This window comes from Mirounga leonina, unplaced genomic scaffold (genome assembly GCF_011800145.1).
Source record: "Mirounga leonina isolate KUSES-001 unplaced genomic scaffold, KU_Mleo_1.0 Mir_104, whole genome shotgun sequence".
Classification (NCBI taxonomy): Eukaryota; Metazoa; Chordata; class Mammalia; order Carnivora; family Phocidae; genus Mirounga; species Mirounga leonina.
Window position 1 is genome coordinate 103,523 of NW_023270231.1, and position 16,192 is coordinate 119,714.

A 16,192-nucleotide genomic window follows, 5' to 3' on the forward strand; every position below is an offset into this window, starting at 1 on the left:
CTCATACTTCAGGTCCCTATTTCAATATTATTTTCTCACAGAAACTTCTGAGAAAGTTAAGTCTCCTTGTTGTAAACTCTCACAGCACTGTTTTACTTTTGTGGCACTTCTCACAAATACAATTAAACACACACTTTCCTGTTATTAATTCTTTAGTTTGTCACTCCCATTAGATGTCAAGCTCTATGAAGGCAGGAATCTATTAGTCTTATTGACCATTGTCCACTCAATACACTCAATGCCTGGCATACATTACTGTCTTGAATGTATTCTTGAATAACTGAAGGGATAAAATGAAGGTGATACCACTTCTCTCATAGAGTTGTGAGGATTCAGTGAATTAATGCCCATAATATTCTTAGCACAGTGTGTGGCACATATTCACATATTCAGTGAGTTATAACTATTTCTTGAATAATAATAATATAGACACTAGTCATAAAGTACATGGTTAAGACCAAATATTGGGGACATTAAGGAAAGGGAAAAAGCCATCAGGATAAAAAGAGTTAGGAAAATCTGGTATTTTCTCTACTCTTTTGTTGACTTTAGGGCTTGGTGCTAAAGTCCTAACTGTGCTGCCCCGATCTAAGTACAGTCCATGCTCTTTCCTCTCAGCAGAGACCCTCAGTGCTCTTCCACAATCTTTTATTTCCATTCCCAAATGACAGCCTATTGCTGTCCTGACAGAGGATCCTCTGAGCCTGCTCTGCTTAAGCTCCCAGATAGAACCACTTCCCATATACTAGCTGATGTTTGTGCCTTCTGCCTCTCTGAGTCCATGAGAAACCAGAACACATCCCTCCACTTGTTCCTGGTCTTCTGTTCCCAGTGTCCACTCTTCTATCTCTGAGGGTATTTTATTCCCATTCGCTGAAGCAGAATTAACATGAGACAGGGAAGCATCAAAATCCTAGAGGAGAACACACGCAGAAACTTCTTTGACCTCAGCTGTAGCAACTTCTTACTAAACATGTCACCACAGGCAATGGAAACAAAAGCAAAAATGAACTACTAGAACTTCATCAAGATACAAAGCTTCTGCACAGCAAAGGAAACAGTCAACAAAACTAAAAGGCATCCTAAAGAATGGGAGAAGATATTTGCAAATGACATACCTGATAAAGGGCTAGTATCCCAAATCTATAAAGAACTTATCAAATGCAACGCCCAAAAAACAAATAACCCAGTTAAGAAATGGGCAGAAGCCATGAATAGACACTTTTCCAAAAAAGCCATCCAGATGGCTAACAGGCACATGAAAAGATGCTCAGCACCTCTCATCATCAGGGAAATACAAATCAAAACCATAATGAGATACCATCTCACACCTGTCAGGATGGCTAAAATTAACAACACAAGAAATAAAAGGTGTTGGTGAGGATGTGGAGGAACAGGAACCCTCTTGCACTGTTGGTGGGAATGCAACTGGTGCAGCCACTCTGGAGAACAGTTATGAAGGTTCCTCAAAATGTTAAAAATAGAACTACCCTACTATTCAGCAATTGCACTACTAGGTATTTACCCAAAGGATACAAAAATACAGAGTCAAAGGGATACATGCACCCCGATGTTTATAGCAGCTTTATCAACAATAGCCAAACTATGGAGAGAACCCAAATGTCCATCGACCAATGAATGGATAAAGAAGATGTGGTATATATGTACAATGGAATATTACTCTGCCATCAAAAAGAATGAAATCTTGCCATTTGCAATGACATGGATGGAGCTACGGTGTATTATGCTAAGTGAAATAAGTTAGTCAGAGAAAAACAAATACCATATGATTTCACTCATATGTGGAATTTAAGAAAGAAAACAAATGAATATATGGGAAGGGGGGAAAAAAAAGGTGAGGGGGAAACAAGCCATAAGAGAGACTCTAAACAACAGAGAACAAACTGAGGGTTGATGGAGGGAGGTGGAAGGGGGATGGACTAGATGGGTGATGGGTAGTAAGGAGGGCACTTGTTATGATGAGCACTGGGTCTGGTATATAAGTGATGAATCACTGAATTCTACCACAGAAACCAATATTGTACTGTGTGTAAACTACCTAAAATTAAAATTTAAAAATAATAATAAATAAATAAATAAATTATAAGATTATTGGACAGGAAATAAAATAATACTGGGGCACCTGGGTGGCTCAGTCATTAAGTGTCTGCCTTCGGCTCAGGTCATGATCCCAGGGTCCTGGGATCGAGCCCCACGTCAGGCTCTCTGCTCGGTAGAAAGCCTGCTTCTCCCTCTCCCACTCCCCTTGCTTGTGTTCCCTCTCTTGCTGTCTGTCAAATAAATAAATAAAATCTTTTAAAAAATAATATAAAATAAAATAAATTAAATAATCTAATACTTCCTTTCAAAAGTGCATTTCTGATGTAGAGTGAGATATTGAAAAATGAAGGATTTGGCCTTCAAAGTTAGTGAGCTGAATTTGATTAGTACCTAAAGAAAAAGTGAGAAAAAAAATGTATACATCATTTTTCCTCCCTCATTTCAAATCTTGATGGTATAAACAAGAAATAGAAGTTTATCCTGGGATGCCTGGGTGGCTCATTAGGTTAAGCTTCTGCCTTTGGCTCAGGTCATGATCCCAGGGTCCTGGGATTGAGTCCCACATCAGGCTCCTTGTTCAGCAGGGAGCCTGCTTCTCCCTCTGCCTGCTCTGCCTGCCGCTCCCCTGCTTGTTCTCTCTCTCTCTTTCTCTCTCTCTCTCTCGGACAAATAAATAAATAAAATCTTAAAAAAAAAAAAAAAAAGAAAGAAATAGAAGTTTATCCTGCTGCAGAATTAGTGAACTCTTGCAAAACTCACCTGATCAAAGTCTTTAAATCTCATGGAATTCCAGAACTTCAGAAGGTTTTAGGAGTTTAGAAAAGGTTGAAGCCTTGGGTCAATGAGCTGAATATCCCCACTTGCTGTTAGACTGAACAACAGATGATTTAAATAAGATCTATTAACCTGGCAAAATAAAAGCATCCTTCTGAGAACTGGCTGTGCTTCCCCACTGGGAAGACTGTACCCCATTTTTTAAAAAAAATAAAAATAAAAACAACCACAATATCATTATCACATGTAAAAAATCAACAGTTTTAAAAAATATCAAATATCCTTTCAGGGCTCAAATATCCTATCAGGGCTCAAATATCCCACATGATTCTAAAATTCTTTTTGTTTATTCAAATCATTATCCAAACAAGGTCTGAACATTGCATTTGGTTGACATGTCTATTGAATCTTCTGTGACCTATAAGCTTTTGTTCCCATCTATTTTTGCTTCTTTTGCAATTTATTTGTTGAAGAAACTAATAATTTGTTCTGGAGAGATTTCCATATTCTGGATTTTACTGATTGCATCTCCATGTCTGTTCTCTTGAATCTTAACATTTGTCTTCCTCCATTTGACACTTATTTCAGTAGATAAATGTGTTCAATATTTCCTTACTCCACCCCAACAAAAGGAATACAAAGTATATCCATGATAAAACACATAAGCTATGATCTCATTCAAATAAATGTAGATATGTGAATGTCTACATATTGTTAACCTTAAAAATAAAACCGTCAGTTATTTCAACAGCAAAAGATGTGTTTATTAGGGAGTATCAGAGAATTGCAATCTGGGACAAGCAAGTTATAGCAAAACTATAGGCAAGTCCACCAAACAAGAGAGGAACGTTATTTTACAGAGAAGGAGGAAATTGGGAGGGGTCGTTTTGAACAAAAGTCCACTGGAGAGAAGCTAGAGTTCAGTTGATGGCAGTTTCTCATTGGGTGATTTGCAGGGATAGTTATTTTTCTATAGAAATTGCAATGTACACCTTTCGCTTTGGGGGCTGGTACTTGATGATTCTTTCCTGTTGAGATTCTTCTGTAAGGAGTCTGTAATTGACAGTTTTTCCTGTAATTGACAATTGAGTGGTAGAGCTCCCCCTACCAGCCCTGCTTCTAGTATCCTGAGTCCCTTTTAGTGAGATTTCCCTTTATTAACTTTCACAGTATGTATAAAGAGATGTGGAAACAAGTAGCCACAGAAGTGTTGATAGTGGTTGTCTCAGTGGGTAAGGTTTTTAGTGGACTTGAACTTTCACACTTTTATGTGTTAACATTTGCTGTAATGAGTAGGTATTTACATAATCTTAATGTGTGGCTATTTTTTGAAATGAGGAAAATAAAAATCCTAACTATCCTACTTCCTTTCCATTCCTGATCTATTTCACAACTTCTCTTTTGTTGAGTTCTATTTCTCTTTCATAAGTTCACTTTCTTGAATAAATGATTGAGATTCATTGATTTTACATTTTTTCATTCAACAAATGTTTTTGAATATTTGCTAAATCCAGATACAAAGATTTAAAGCTCTGAGCTGCCCTAAACAAGTGTGTTATAAAGTAAACCTGAACAAGCTGAGGCAGTCCTTCAGTCCTGGTGGCTCCAGTCGCCCCTGATGAATTTCAAAATAAAGTCCAAATGCTACATTATAACATACAAAGGTGGTCCTGATCTGACCCTGCACAACTCACTACAGCTACAGCTGATCCTTTTCCACTCCAAACACTCTGAACTACTCTAGCTCTTTTTTCAAAAAGATTTATTTACTTATTTGAGAGAGAGAGAGAGGAGGGGCAGAGGAAGAGGGAAAATCTCAAGCAGACTCCCCACTGAGCAGGGAGCTGATGCGAAGATCCATCTCAGGACCCCGAGATCATGACCTGAGCTGAAGTCAGGAGCCCGATGCTCAACTGACTGAGCCATCCACGTGACCCTGAACTACTCTGGCTCCTTGGACTTACCATGATTTCTCTTGGCTCTAAGACTTTGCTCACACTGATCTTTCTGTTGGGAAAAGTGTTTCCTTTTTTACCAACTCACATCCCCAACTCACATGGCTGACTCCAATTCATCCATCATCCTTTAAAATTCATCTTGTATTTCACCTCCTCTAGGAAGCCTTCCCTGAGGTGATTCCATCACATCCCACGCATGCTTCTATCACAGGTATAATGAATTGCCACATTACATGCTATTGGTGTGTACATTTAAGCACCAGACTGTGAGCTGCAGGAAGGCAGGGAACCCTGTTCTAGCACGTTCTCTCATATCCTCACACTGCATCATGACATACATGTACTCCATAAGTAGATTTGAATGCATGAATGAGAGGCCACTTACTTAGTGACAGTTGCTTTCTTGAGACCTCCCACTGTACCATGTATCATCAAATCCAGTGGCTCCTTCTCAGCCCAATCTCCTCCACAGGCTTTAACACCGCTGTCCACCTTTTCCTTCTCAGAAATCCTCTCTTCTTTGGTTTCCATGACAACATATTCTCCTTGTACTCTTCTAGCTCCTGGAATCTCTCCTTTAACATATCTTTTTCTCCCTAAGACCCTAAAGTATTGATAGTTTCCAAGGTTCAGTCTTTAGGCTTTGTCTCTCTTCACTCTATATCTTCCCTTGGAAAACCTGGCCAAGTAGATGCCACCCGAGACTCAGAGGCTCGCCCTGACTTTTGATCCTGAATTCCTGACCTAGCTTTCTCATGGCCAAATTTCCACAAAGATGTACTGTAGGATAGTGAGCTTAGCATATCTAAAAGATTACTCCTCTTTCTTGGCAATCCCTCCCCCATGCAGGTACACACATACACACACACACACACCTTTTTCACTTTGGTTATCGTTCCTATAATTCTGCTGTATTAGGCCTAAAACACCAGCATAAAATATTTCACTCTTCTTTTTCTAACTTCAGTAAATTGAAAATGTTTGCCAATTCTACCCTGTCAAAGTCTAATATCACAACTCCTTTCCTTGAATGAAAAAATTAATATGAACATTTCAACCACATAAAATTCAGAAAATATTGCAACAAACAATTCTACTGTACCAGAGTCAGTTTTTTTTTTTTTTTAAAGATTTCATTTATTTATTTGACAGAGAGAGACACAGCAAGAGAGGGAACACAAGCGGGGGGAGTGGGAGAGGGAGAAGCAGGCTTCCCGCGGAGCAGGGAGCCTGATGCGGGGCTCGATCCCAGGACTCTGGGATCATGACCTGAGCCGAAGGCAAGCGCTTAATGACTGAGCCACCCAGGCACCCCAGAGTCAGTTTTTTTTTCTTCAAAAAATAAAATGTAATTACAGCTAAAACAACCCTTATGCTGTCCAATTCCCTTACCCTTCCTTAATGTCCCTTGCCCTCTGTCCCCAGGTGCCAGGAGGAAACCTTCCCTCTAAGCTACGATAATCAAAAGTGTCTCCAGACATTGCCAAATATCCTCCAGGGGGCAAAATTACCCCCCTCAACTACTGCTGCTCACTATCAAGTGAACTATACTGTTTTAAGCCCTGACCCTCACCCACATGTTGAAATCACCCCCCCCCCCACACACACACCCCTTAGACTCAAGCTATAAGGAGCTGCCTGATTTACCCTGACTCCCCACCTTATGATCATTACCAGGTCTGGGACTGAATCTGTGGAGGCTGAGTTTCGCCTTGACTAAAAGCTACGTTTGAGCGGAGGCTAGACTTAAAGTTCAGAAAAACAAAGCTATTTACTGCAAGAGAAGAGGGTACACCCTGGTTGGGAGAGAACAGCTTCAATATTTTCTTCTCAGAAACTTCCGTGGAAGTGGGTGGTGCAACTCAGTAAGAAGCAAGCATGAGGAATGAAAGGCTCTGAGAAGGAAAGAGGCTACAAGGGTTGGACTCATTGGCCCTAATAAGGAACATCTGAGTATTTACTATGTTTCAGACACTCTGTTTCAGTTACTAACCTCAAAACAGATTTCTGATGTCCACATTATCACCACCACCCTACAGGTGAAAAAATGACTGAAAAGATGAGGTGATTTTCCCAAGGCCCCACGGTTCATGATGAGCAGAGCTGGGATTCAAACACAGGGATTTTGGCTCTACAGCCTGAAATCTCACCTCTGCTATCACACTCTCTCTTAGGAAGAAGTGCTTTCCTGAGCTCAGCTTTCTCAGCCTAAAATAAAGGGGAGCTTGGCTGGATGGGCCTTCCTGCAAGGGATTAGAGCATTCAGAACCAGTTCTCCCACATATTCCCAAACCTGTGGGGCTAAACATGATGCAGATTCGTTTTGAAGCTAAGCTCTAGAAGGTTTGGGTTAGCAGCTCTGTCAAGGATGTCCTCAGGCAGCCTTGAACGTCTAGTCTCTTCACTGCCCTCCTGCTTTGGGTGAAAGGGTCTTTATAAGGCTCCAAAGATTCCTCTTTGAACCTTCACATTATCTTCCTGCACTGACCTTGGACCTTCCTGTTCACTCACTGGTGTTTATCTCCCAGGTTGCGTAGACATCTCCACGTCCTCCCAGATTTATTCTATTTCCCTCAGTAAAGAGAACAGGCTAGAAGCTGCTTTTCTCATCCTAAGTATACAGTTAAGTGCTGGCCCAAATATGACGCCAGCTTAGCTAACGTAACCGTGTACTGCATGTCAACTGTTCATGAGGCATTGTGCCAAGTACTACATGCAGCTTCTCCTGTAGTCCTCACAAACCCCTCTGAGGTACTTTTATGCCCATTTTATGGATAGGCAAAAGGAGGCTCAGAGAGCTAAAGTACCTTGCCCAGGGTCACATGCTAATAAGCCTCTAGCTAGTCTTCCAATCCCAGCATTATGACTCCCGAACTCAGGTTCTAAATACTAGCAGGGAGAAAAGTTATCATGTGGGTTACATTTGGCAAACATGGCTTTGACCCCTACTGTTATAGACTAATTTCTGGGCCACCTCCAAAGTGGTCGAAGTGTCCTTGAGAAATAACGCTAATTACCTGTTGCTGCTGCTCACTCCCGAGGCAGAAGTCCGCGGGCCCCTCCTCACTCCTCCGGGCTGCCTGCCCGTTTCTTGTTTCGACGCTCCCGCCCTTGACGTGGCCACTCCTTCCGGTTCCGGCGCTGTGTCCAGGACGTGCCTCGGGTCCTCCCTGAAGAGAGCATGCAGGAGCTAGACTTGGGGAGAAAGGCCACGGAGTGCCAGAATTGTCCCGGCCGCTGGGGGAGGAACAGCGGCGCCACCCCGCGCGTGCTGCTCAGCTCCGTCCCGGAGGTCAGTGAGGCGCCGGACCGGACCGGGGACAGGGAGCTGGCAGACAGCCTGGAGGCGGCTCCAGCCTGCAGCTTCGGAGGTTGCCTGCTGCTTCTTCCTCCACCGCTCCTCGATGCGCCTCCTTGGGAACAGGAGGAACTGGAACAGGTGTGCCCTCCCACAGTGGCCAAGGCCTCCTGGTGGCTTTTTTTTTTTCTTCAAAGTGGGCGCCACACCCAACGTGGAGCCCCGACCCCGAGATCAAGACCTGAGCTGAGATCAAGAGTCCAGCACTTAACTGACTGACCCCCTGGGCGCCCCTCTAAAGGCTTTTTGAAGAGGAAGTAGTTCAGGCCTCTGATACCCTGGCTCTGCCCCATGAGGTCAGGCATGACGAACCCCCCGTGAACCACCTGCTTGACTCATTCCCGTTACTGTCTTTGACGTCAGAATGGAAGAAGCGCTTCTCTTGTGCTCTGGCTACTCGGTGCATGCGATCTCACAGCGTGGCAGAGCGAGTGGCTTTGCTTCCCAGTCAGCCCCCTGAGGCCCTCATTTTCAGGGCTCTAATCCTGCGCCAGGTCATTCTTCTCCCCGTGGTGAGGTCACCGCACCTAGCGATGGGCCAGCTGCCCCTTGGACTTCCCCGGGGAGGGATGGCTTCAGAACTTGGAGAGGCTGAAGGTAAGTCTGAGAGGGGCCTTTGGGAGGCCCGTGCAGGGATGACAATGCAGGAGGGGCTGGTCAGTTTTAGAGGGTGCAAAAGGAGGTTAGCTGTTCCTACTGGGGTGTCTGGAGCAGGGGTCCACAAGGAGGAGGAAGTGCTCTATAGCAGAAGGACCCTCTAATACTGTAAAGTGAAAGGGTTCATAGAGAAAGTATGATGATATTCTATGTCCCGCCTCCCCCCAGATCTTTCCAGTCTTGGGTTGTAGTGCCTTGCTTGACCATCACATACACACAAATAACCACAGCTCTACAGGTGTGTGGGAGAAGAGCATAGCTGTGGTGAAGGAGAGGGTTCCCTGAGCCCCACTGTGGAGAACTTTAAAGCAGAGGGCTAGATGTCTGACATCCAGGAGGACCTATACCTTAGGCCATAGATCTTAACTGTCTCTGCTTCTCAAGATGCCGGCCCTGCCAGAAGCTATTGCAGGAACCCCGAGTAGCTGTGCATATCCAAATCAGAGGGAACACAGAAATCTCCAGGGCTGCCTTTTAGACCCTGCCTCCCCAGTTCTGCCTCTGTTCTGATTTCTCACTTCTGCCCTTTATTAGGACATCCTGGTAACCCAGAACAGAGCTACCATATGATGATGGGACTGATCATCGTGCACCTGCGGCACATCCATTCAGGGGGTACATTGGCCCTGAGAACCTATCTTGGCTGCCAGACTAAATGGTGCAGCTGGTGGGGGTTATGTCATCCTAGTGTGTCTTGGTCTGACCCTAGAGAGTTGAGGTTGGAGGAGTACATGTTCACATTTAACTTCCAGGGCAAAGGCAGGCACCAGTGGTTGATACTGAGTGAGGACAGTCATTGCAGGGTGCTTCCAGATATCATTTGCTCTTTTGAAGCACTTTCCTACCTACTTCATCCCTCTGGGGTCAGAGTACCACTTCGCTCCCACAAACTATGGTACCTGCTGGTGTCAGGAAGGCGACTCTAGAGACCCGTCCTATTGAAAGAACTCTTAAGCCTTCGTTTGCCACATGATTTGCAGTCCTACTCTTGGTTTGAGTACAGGGAGTACAGGAGCTTCATGGCATCACTGACCCTGCCTGGGAGCCTCATTGAAAGAGTTAGAGGCAGGAGGGCGCCTGGGTGGCTCAGTTGGTTAAGCGACTGCCTTCGGCTCAGCTCATGATCCTGGAGTCCCGGATTGAGTCCCGCATTGGGCTCCCTGCTCGGCAGGGAGTCTGCTTCTCCCTCTGACCCTCCCCCCTCTCATTTGCTCTCTCTCATTCTCTCTCTCTCAAATAAATAAAATCTTAAAAAAAAAGAAAAGAAAAGAAAGAGTTAGAGGCAGGAATCCCTGCCTGTTGCCTGATATCAAGGGCAGAGGGAAGGTGGAGTGGGGAGCATCGTGGGAAGCAGAAACTGGCAGTGTTAAATAGGAGGAAATGATCTGACTTGAGACTTGGTTCTACCATGCATTGGTTGGTGTCCTTAGGTTAGTGCTTTAGCTTCCTGAGTTAGTCTCATTACTTGTTAAATAAAGAACTGCTAATACTGTTTCCACAGGGTTTGTTGAGGGAACACATGGAGCTGAGTAGTGAATGGCAAAGGCTTTGAAGACTAATAGACCAAGGTGTGCCCTGTATAATGGGGCTTACCACAATGCTATGGGTTGTTAAGAGGATTGAGTGGTATAATGTGTATGAAGTACTTAGCACAGTGTGCTGCATGTGATGGCAAGTGGTAGCTGCAATTAATGACATTGTATTACGGTCCTTGCTTTCCCCAAGGAGGCAGATTCCCTTCTGTATTGCGTGCCACCCTCTCTTCCAGTCTTCAAGAGCCAAGATGCTATTTCTGTTTGGCGTAGGGAATGGAAACCATGGTGGAGCAGTGTGACCAGCTCAAGTTGGCAGGTACTAAGTTGGGTCACTGCGGATGTGAATCTACTCCAGTAACACCATAGGATGGAAGGGAACGGGTAGTTCTGAGGCTGCTCTGAGGGGCCCATAAAAGGGGTAAACAGAGAAGTGAAGGAGGTAAATCCATAGTGAGGAGTAGAGGAGGGGGAGTTAAGTCTTAGGGGATCTCTGTTAAGGACAAATGGGGAAGTTTATACAAATTCTCGCCTGTGTTTATTCTCTTTGATTCTTGCCACTGTCCAACTGTCAGGCAACATGCAGGCCAACTGTTTGACCCTCCTTGTCTGTTATGCTGAAATACCATCTCAGAAGTGTCTAGTGGAAAAATTACCACGTGAGCAATGGGCTAGTGTTCTCCAGGGACTCCCATTGGCCTCTTATAAAATATCAGTCTAACTTAGGCCCCCTTTCTTGTGTTTCTATGGGCTGTAGTTTTGATCGCCATTCCTTGAACCCCTTTAGATGAGCCTTGTGTCAGATTTCTCTCACTGTGACGGGACATGAACAATACTCCCATGCAGTAGAGCTTGGGTTTCAAGTTCCTGATCTGCCACTATCTGCTGGATGACCCAGGGCTAATGACTTAACCTTTCTGAGATCCTATTCTGTTTGTGAAATGAAGGTGTTGGGCTCCATTGTCTCAAAATTTCCTTCCAACATTCTACCTGCTTCTCTTCCACATAAGAGATGTCCCACTCTTAGCTTTTTTTTTTCCCCTTCTGCATGATTTTGTCTCTCTTAGAGTAATAAAGGAGAGGCTAGAGGTTGGGTAAGCAGCAAAATTTAATACTAGGAGTATGACAGTCAATTAGAATCATTTATGTTTCAAGTCTCCTGAAAACTGATTAAAATCCCCCTTTGGCTGTGGAGGTGGGTGGGGACTACAATAAGCATGATAATTACTGTTGGGCCTCAAAGAAGGCTACCAGATATGGGGAGAGAAACAATTATTCATTTTCTTTCTCAAGACACATTTGCTTTTTGAGGCAAACCCCAGTTTTGTTCATGCTTTCTAAATGGCTTCTTAGGGCCCCTTCCTGATAATTCTGTGGCTGAGCTACTACAGAAAGGTGTTTTGAGTATGAGGACTCACTGGGCCAGGTCATCTCTTGGCCATGTGTCCTGGGGCAAAGCCCTTTACCTTTCTGGAAGTATAGTGCACATTGTCAAGAGCCTGTGCAGTGCAAATTGACCAAATTGATGAGCATGGATGGCCCTTGAGATAGTATAGGATGATGGTTAGGAGAACCAGCCTTGGAAACCAGGCAGATATGGATTGAAACCTCAGCCCTGCCTCTAAATAGCTATGCAAGCTTGGCAAGTAACTTAATCTCTCCAACCCCCCCCCTTATCCACCTGTAGTGAACCTGTAAATGGAATGATAAGGGTTCCTACTTTACATGGTTGCTGTGAATATCACATGACATGTGGCAGATGTGTAGCCTGGCACATAGTAAATACTCAAAACTAACTCTTATTATATTATAGGCATGATTCATGCCACCTAAGGGGCTGAAAATCCAGTGGGAGGGGCTAAGTTAAAATACCAGTTAAAAGCAGTGAGTGATAAGTAACACAGATATTCAGGGAGGTCCAAATGGGTATGGGAGGGCATTGTGGGGAAGATGGGAAATGAACAGGGTCTGAAAACATCAGAATGATAAGGACCATCCATTCATTCTTTCACCAAGTTATGGAGAACTTACTTCTGTTAGAGACTATACCAAGTACTGGAGTGAACAAGATACATTCTTATAATGGACCAAATGATAAACAAATAAATATATGGTATATTTAAGTAGTAATAAACACTGCAAAGAAAAATGAAGCAGAGTAAGAGAAACAAAAATCATGGCAGGAGGTGGGATAAAGTAAGAAACTTTCAAATAGAAGCCTGTATGAAACAAGAGAGGAAGCAATGTGCAGTTCTGTGGGAGGAGTTTCCTGGGCAGAAAGAAGAGCAAGTGCAAAGGTCCTGAGTCAAATGGTGTTTAGTGCATCCACAGAACGATGAGAAGGCTAATGTGACTGGAGTAGAGTGAGCAAGGGAAGAAGAGTATAGCAAATGGGGTCGAAGAGGCAGCCAGCAGCCAGATTTTGGATTTTATTCTAAGAATGATGTGAAGCTTCTGGATATATAAGAGCTGGGGAGTGACAAAATCTGACTTCTGTTTTTTAAAGTTTCACTCTGGCTGCTGTACAGAAAACACATTATGTTGCCATGGTGGTTAGCAGGGTGGGGGAGGTAGAGAAGGAGTGGAAATGAAGTGTTGGTAAAGATTGCCATGATCAGATGTGAGGCTAGGGGGGACGAATGGAGAGGTGGTGGGAAGTGGTAGATTCGCTTGTGTTTCAAAAGCCCAGCCCATGAAGTTTGCTGATGGGTTTGGATGTGGAGTCCTCAGCTTGATGAGCCGGCGAACGCAGGTGTCCTTGAGGGAGATGGAAGGAATGACGGGAGGAGCAGGCTGGGGGGCTTTAGAATCAGCAGTTTGTGTGTCCCTGATAGACAGATGTCGTAGGGTGTGGGAAAGTGACACAGAGGTAACAGAAGCTTGGCAAACTGAACTACAGAAGATTTCAGAAGTAGCCTGGAACCACGGGGAAGGCCTCCAGGGCCAGGATGCATCTGAACTCCAACCACTGGGCAAGAACGATGACATTGCCCATTCCCTGCCATAACAGTTGGCAAAGTCCTCACTGAGTGTTTGGAGATTTGCCAGTCCCTTTGCATACAGTGTGTCATTAACCCTCACACTAGCCTCAGGAAGTAGGCCCTCTTACAACCCCCATTTCATAGACAAGCCACTGAGACAAAGGGGTGGCATGGCTCATCCAAAATGAAGCATCCAGTGAGGATGCACTGAGAGTCTGGCTGTCTTGTCTGTAGACCAGAGCCTCTCGGGAGAGCCGTGGGATAGTCCTGCGCCTTGGACAGCTGCCCGGGGGCCACCTTTCTGCAGGTACTGCTGGTCTGGAGGAATAGTCAGAGCCTCCGATTTCTACCAGTAACGATGGTGCTGCGTGGGAGCTTCCCCCTTGGAATAGACCTTTTCTTTTCTTTCTTTTTTTTTTTTTTCAGGCATTGATCCTGCCCTAGGGTGTTTTCCAGAACTTGCACTGCTCCCTAATTACCTAGTAATGCTGAGGGCTTATGAAAATGCTGTCATTTGTTTGAGAAGGGGAGGGAAGACTGAAAGAAGAAAAAAAAAAAAGAAAGAAAGAAAATGCTTTGAAACCTGGCAGAACTCCAGGCCGGGTAATTACATTCTTCGGGGTGGTGTTCTCACCACACACAGTCTGTGGAGTATTTTGGGAGCTTTCTGTAGGAATTGTGCTAAAAACATGAAAAATATTATCGTTATTATTTTTCTTCTACATCTTTTAAGACGGGGCCTTTATAAAGCCGCGGAGGCAGCCTCTCTCTGATTGCGTTTTTGCCAATTTGTTAGCTGTCAGCGATCTGTTCTCAGATCATAAATTTGATGGCTTCTCCCCCTCCTTGAATTGTTTCACACTAGAAGCCCAAAATCTTCAAGCCAGAAGAGACCTTGGTACAAGCCCCACATTTTACAGATTGAGATGCAAGCCCAGGGGAGGGGAAGGAACCTGCTGATCTCCCCTGCAGGCAGAGAGCACAGATCCTCCCAGACCCATCCCTGTCCTTGTTCTTTCTCACTGGGTCCCTGCCCTCAAAGGGACTCACAGTGTCAGAGCCAGAACAGTCTATAGCCATCACCTAATCTAGTCTTGTCATTTTACAGGTGGGGGAACAGAGGCCTAGAGATGAAATGAACTTGTCCCCCAAGTTGATATTGGGTGTGTGGTTGGACCCTTGAGTCTACCTTCCATTGACGGAGAACTGGCACTCTGGGGCCCGTGGGCCAGCTCAAGCTCAGAGACAATTTCCTCTGCCCCCACCCTTTTTGTGCCCCTTGCAGGGAAGGTACACTTAATATTTTAAAAAATCCTTATTTCTGCTTTCTCTTAAAAAAAAAAAAAGACTATTTGGCCACATCAAGCCGATGGTTCCTTACAAGAATTGGCTGGCATCAAGGCCTTGCAACTACCTTTTGAAAGGTTATACACCTTCTAGTTCACTTTGTCCTCATTGTTCTCTCCCCCATGTGGCTGATTTCATTCATTTTCTTCCTTGGCCCAAAGAGGCATTTGTATTTGAAATCCCTGCCCAACACCACACTCTTTGATTTGTGGTGTAAAACCAAAGCCAAAAAAATAAATCTCAGGCTATTTTAGCTATATGGTAATGAAACTTAAAGAATGCCAAAGAGGGACACCTGGGTGGCTCAGTGAGTTAAGCCTCTGCCTTCTATTCAGGTCATGATCTCAGGGTCCTGGGATCAAGCCCCGCATCAGGCTACTTGCCCTCTGCCTGCCACTCCCCCTGCTTGTGCTCTCTTTCCCTGACAAATAAATAAAACCTTAAAAAAAAATAAAGAATGCCAAAGATATGAACCACGATAGGTCAAATTGATCATAGGGGTAGATGCCATGCCATCTCTGGGGCTCAGTTTGAGCAGCATTACAAGGCCTGTCAACAGCCTGGAGTCCCTCCGGTAGATACACATCCATTTGGACTTGGAGGAACACTCATTTTCAGGTGTACTATTTTAAATGTGAAAAGTCTTGAAAGAATTTGAATCTAATCTTTTTCCAATGTAATATGATGAAGGGAGAGACTAGGATCAGGGGCCTGGTGTCTAGTCCCAGGCATGCCAGTTGCTATGTCCCCTAAGAAAGGTGTTTCAATCTCAACACTATTGATACTTTGGGCCAGATAGTTCTTTGTTGTGGGGGGCTGTCCTATACATTGCAGGATGTTTAATAGTATCCCTGGCCTCTACTCACAAGATGCCAGCTGCACCTGCCCAGTTATGAGAACCAAACATGTCTCCAGACATTGCCAAATATCCTCTGGGGGAGAAAATCACTGCCAGTTGAGAACCACTATCTTAAGCTGACCAGCTAGGCACTCTGAGTCTTACTTAATCTGTAAAAGTAGGTTCTAATTCCTGTCCTTGGGGAATTTGGTGTGTGTGTGTGTGTGTGTGTGTGTGTGTGTGTAGGAAATGAAATGAGATGATGGATGTATAAGTATGTAAATCCCAGTGTGTGACATATTGGTACAGGGTTTGGTTGCCATCAATCACAACAGACTATGGATAGTCAAGCCTTCCAAGCCTGATATTGGGGATGGCAAATAGGCTTCAGAACTAATGGGGGAGACAGCATGATGTACTAATGACGGATGACATCAGAATAGGCTATTAAGGCAAGGTATAGTATGTCAGCCCAGCCTTTGAGTCTAAGGAAATGAGGAAATCCCTTTCTACTCGTGGCCAGTCTTTTCTTTCTTATGTACACTCCTGGTCATGTAAATATTGTCTTAAAAATGTCCCATCACTCCCCATTGCCTGCAAGAAATTCAGTGGCCTCCAACTCCTGACCGTGACTGCTAGGTTTCACGTTCCCCACTCTCTCTTCCCAGTCTACACACAGGTGCCAG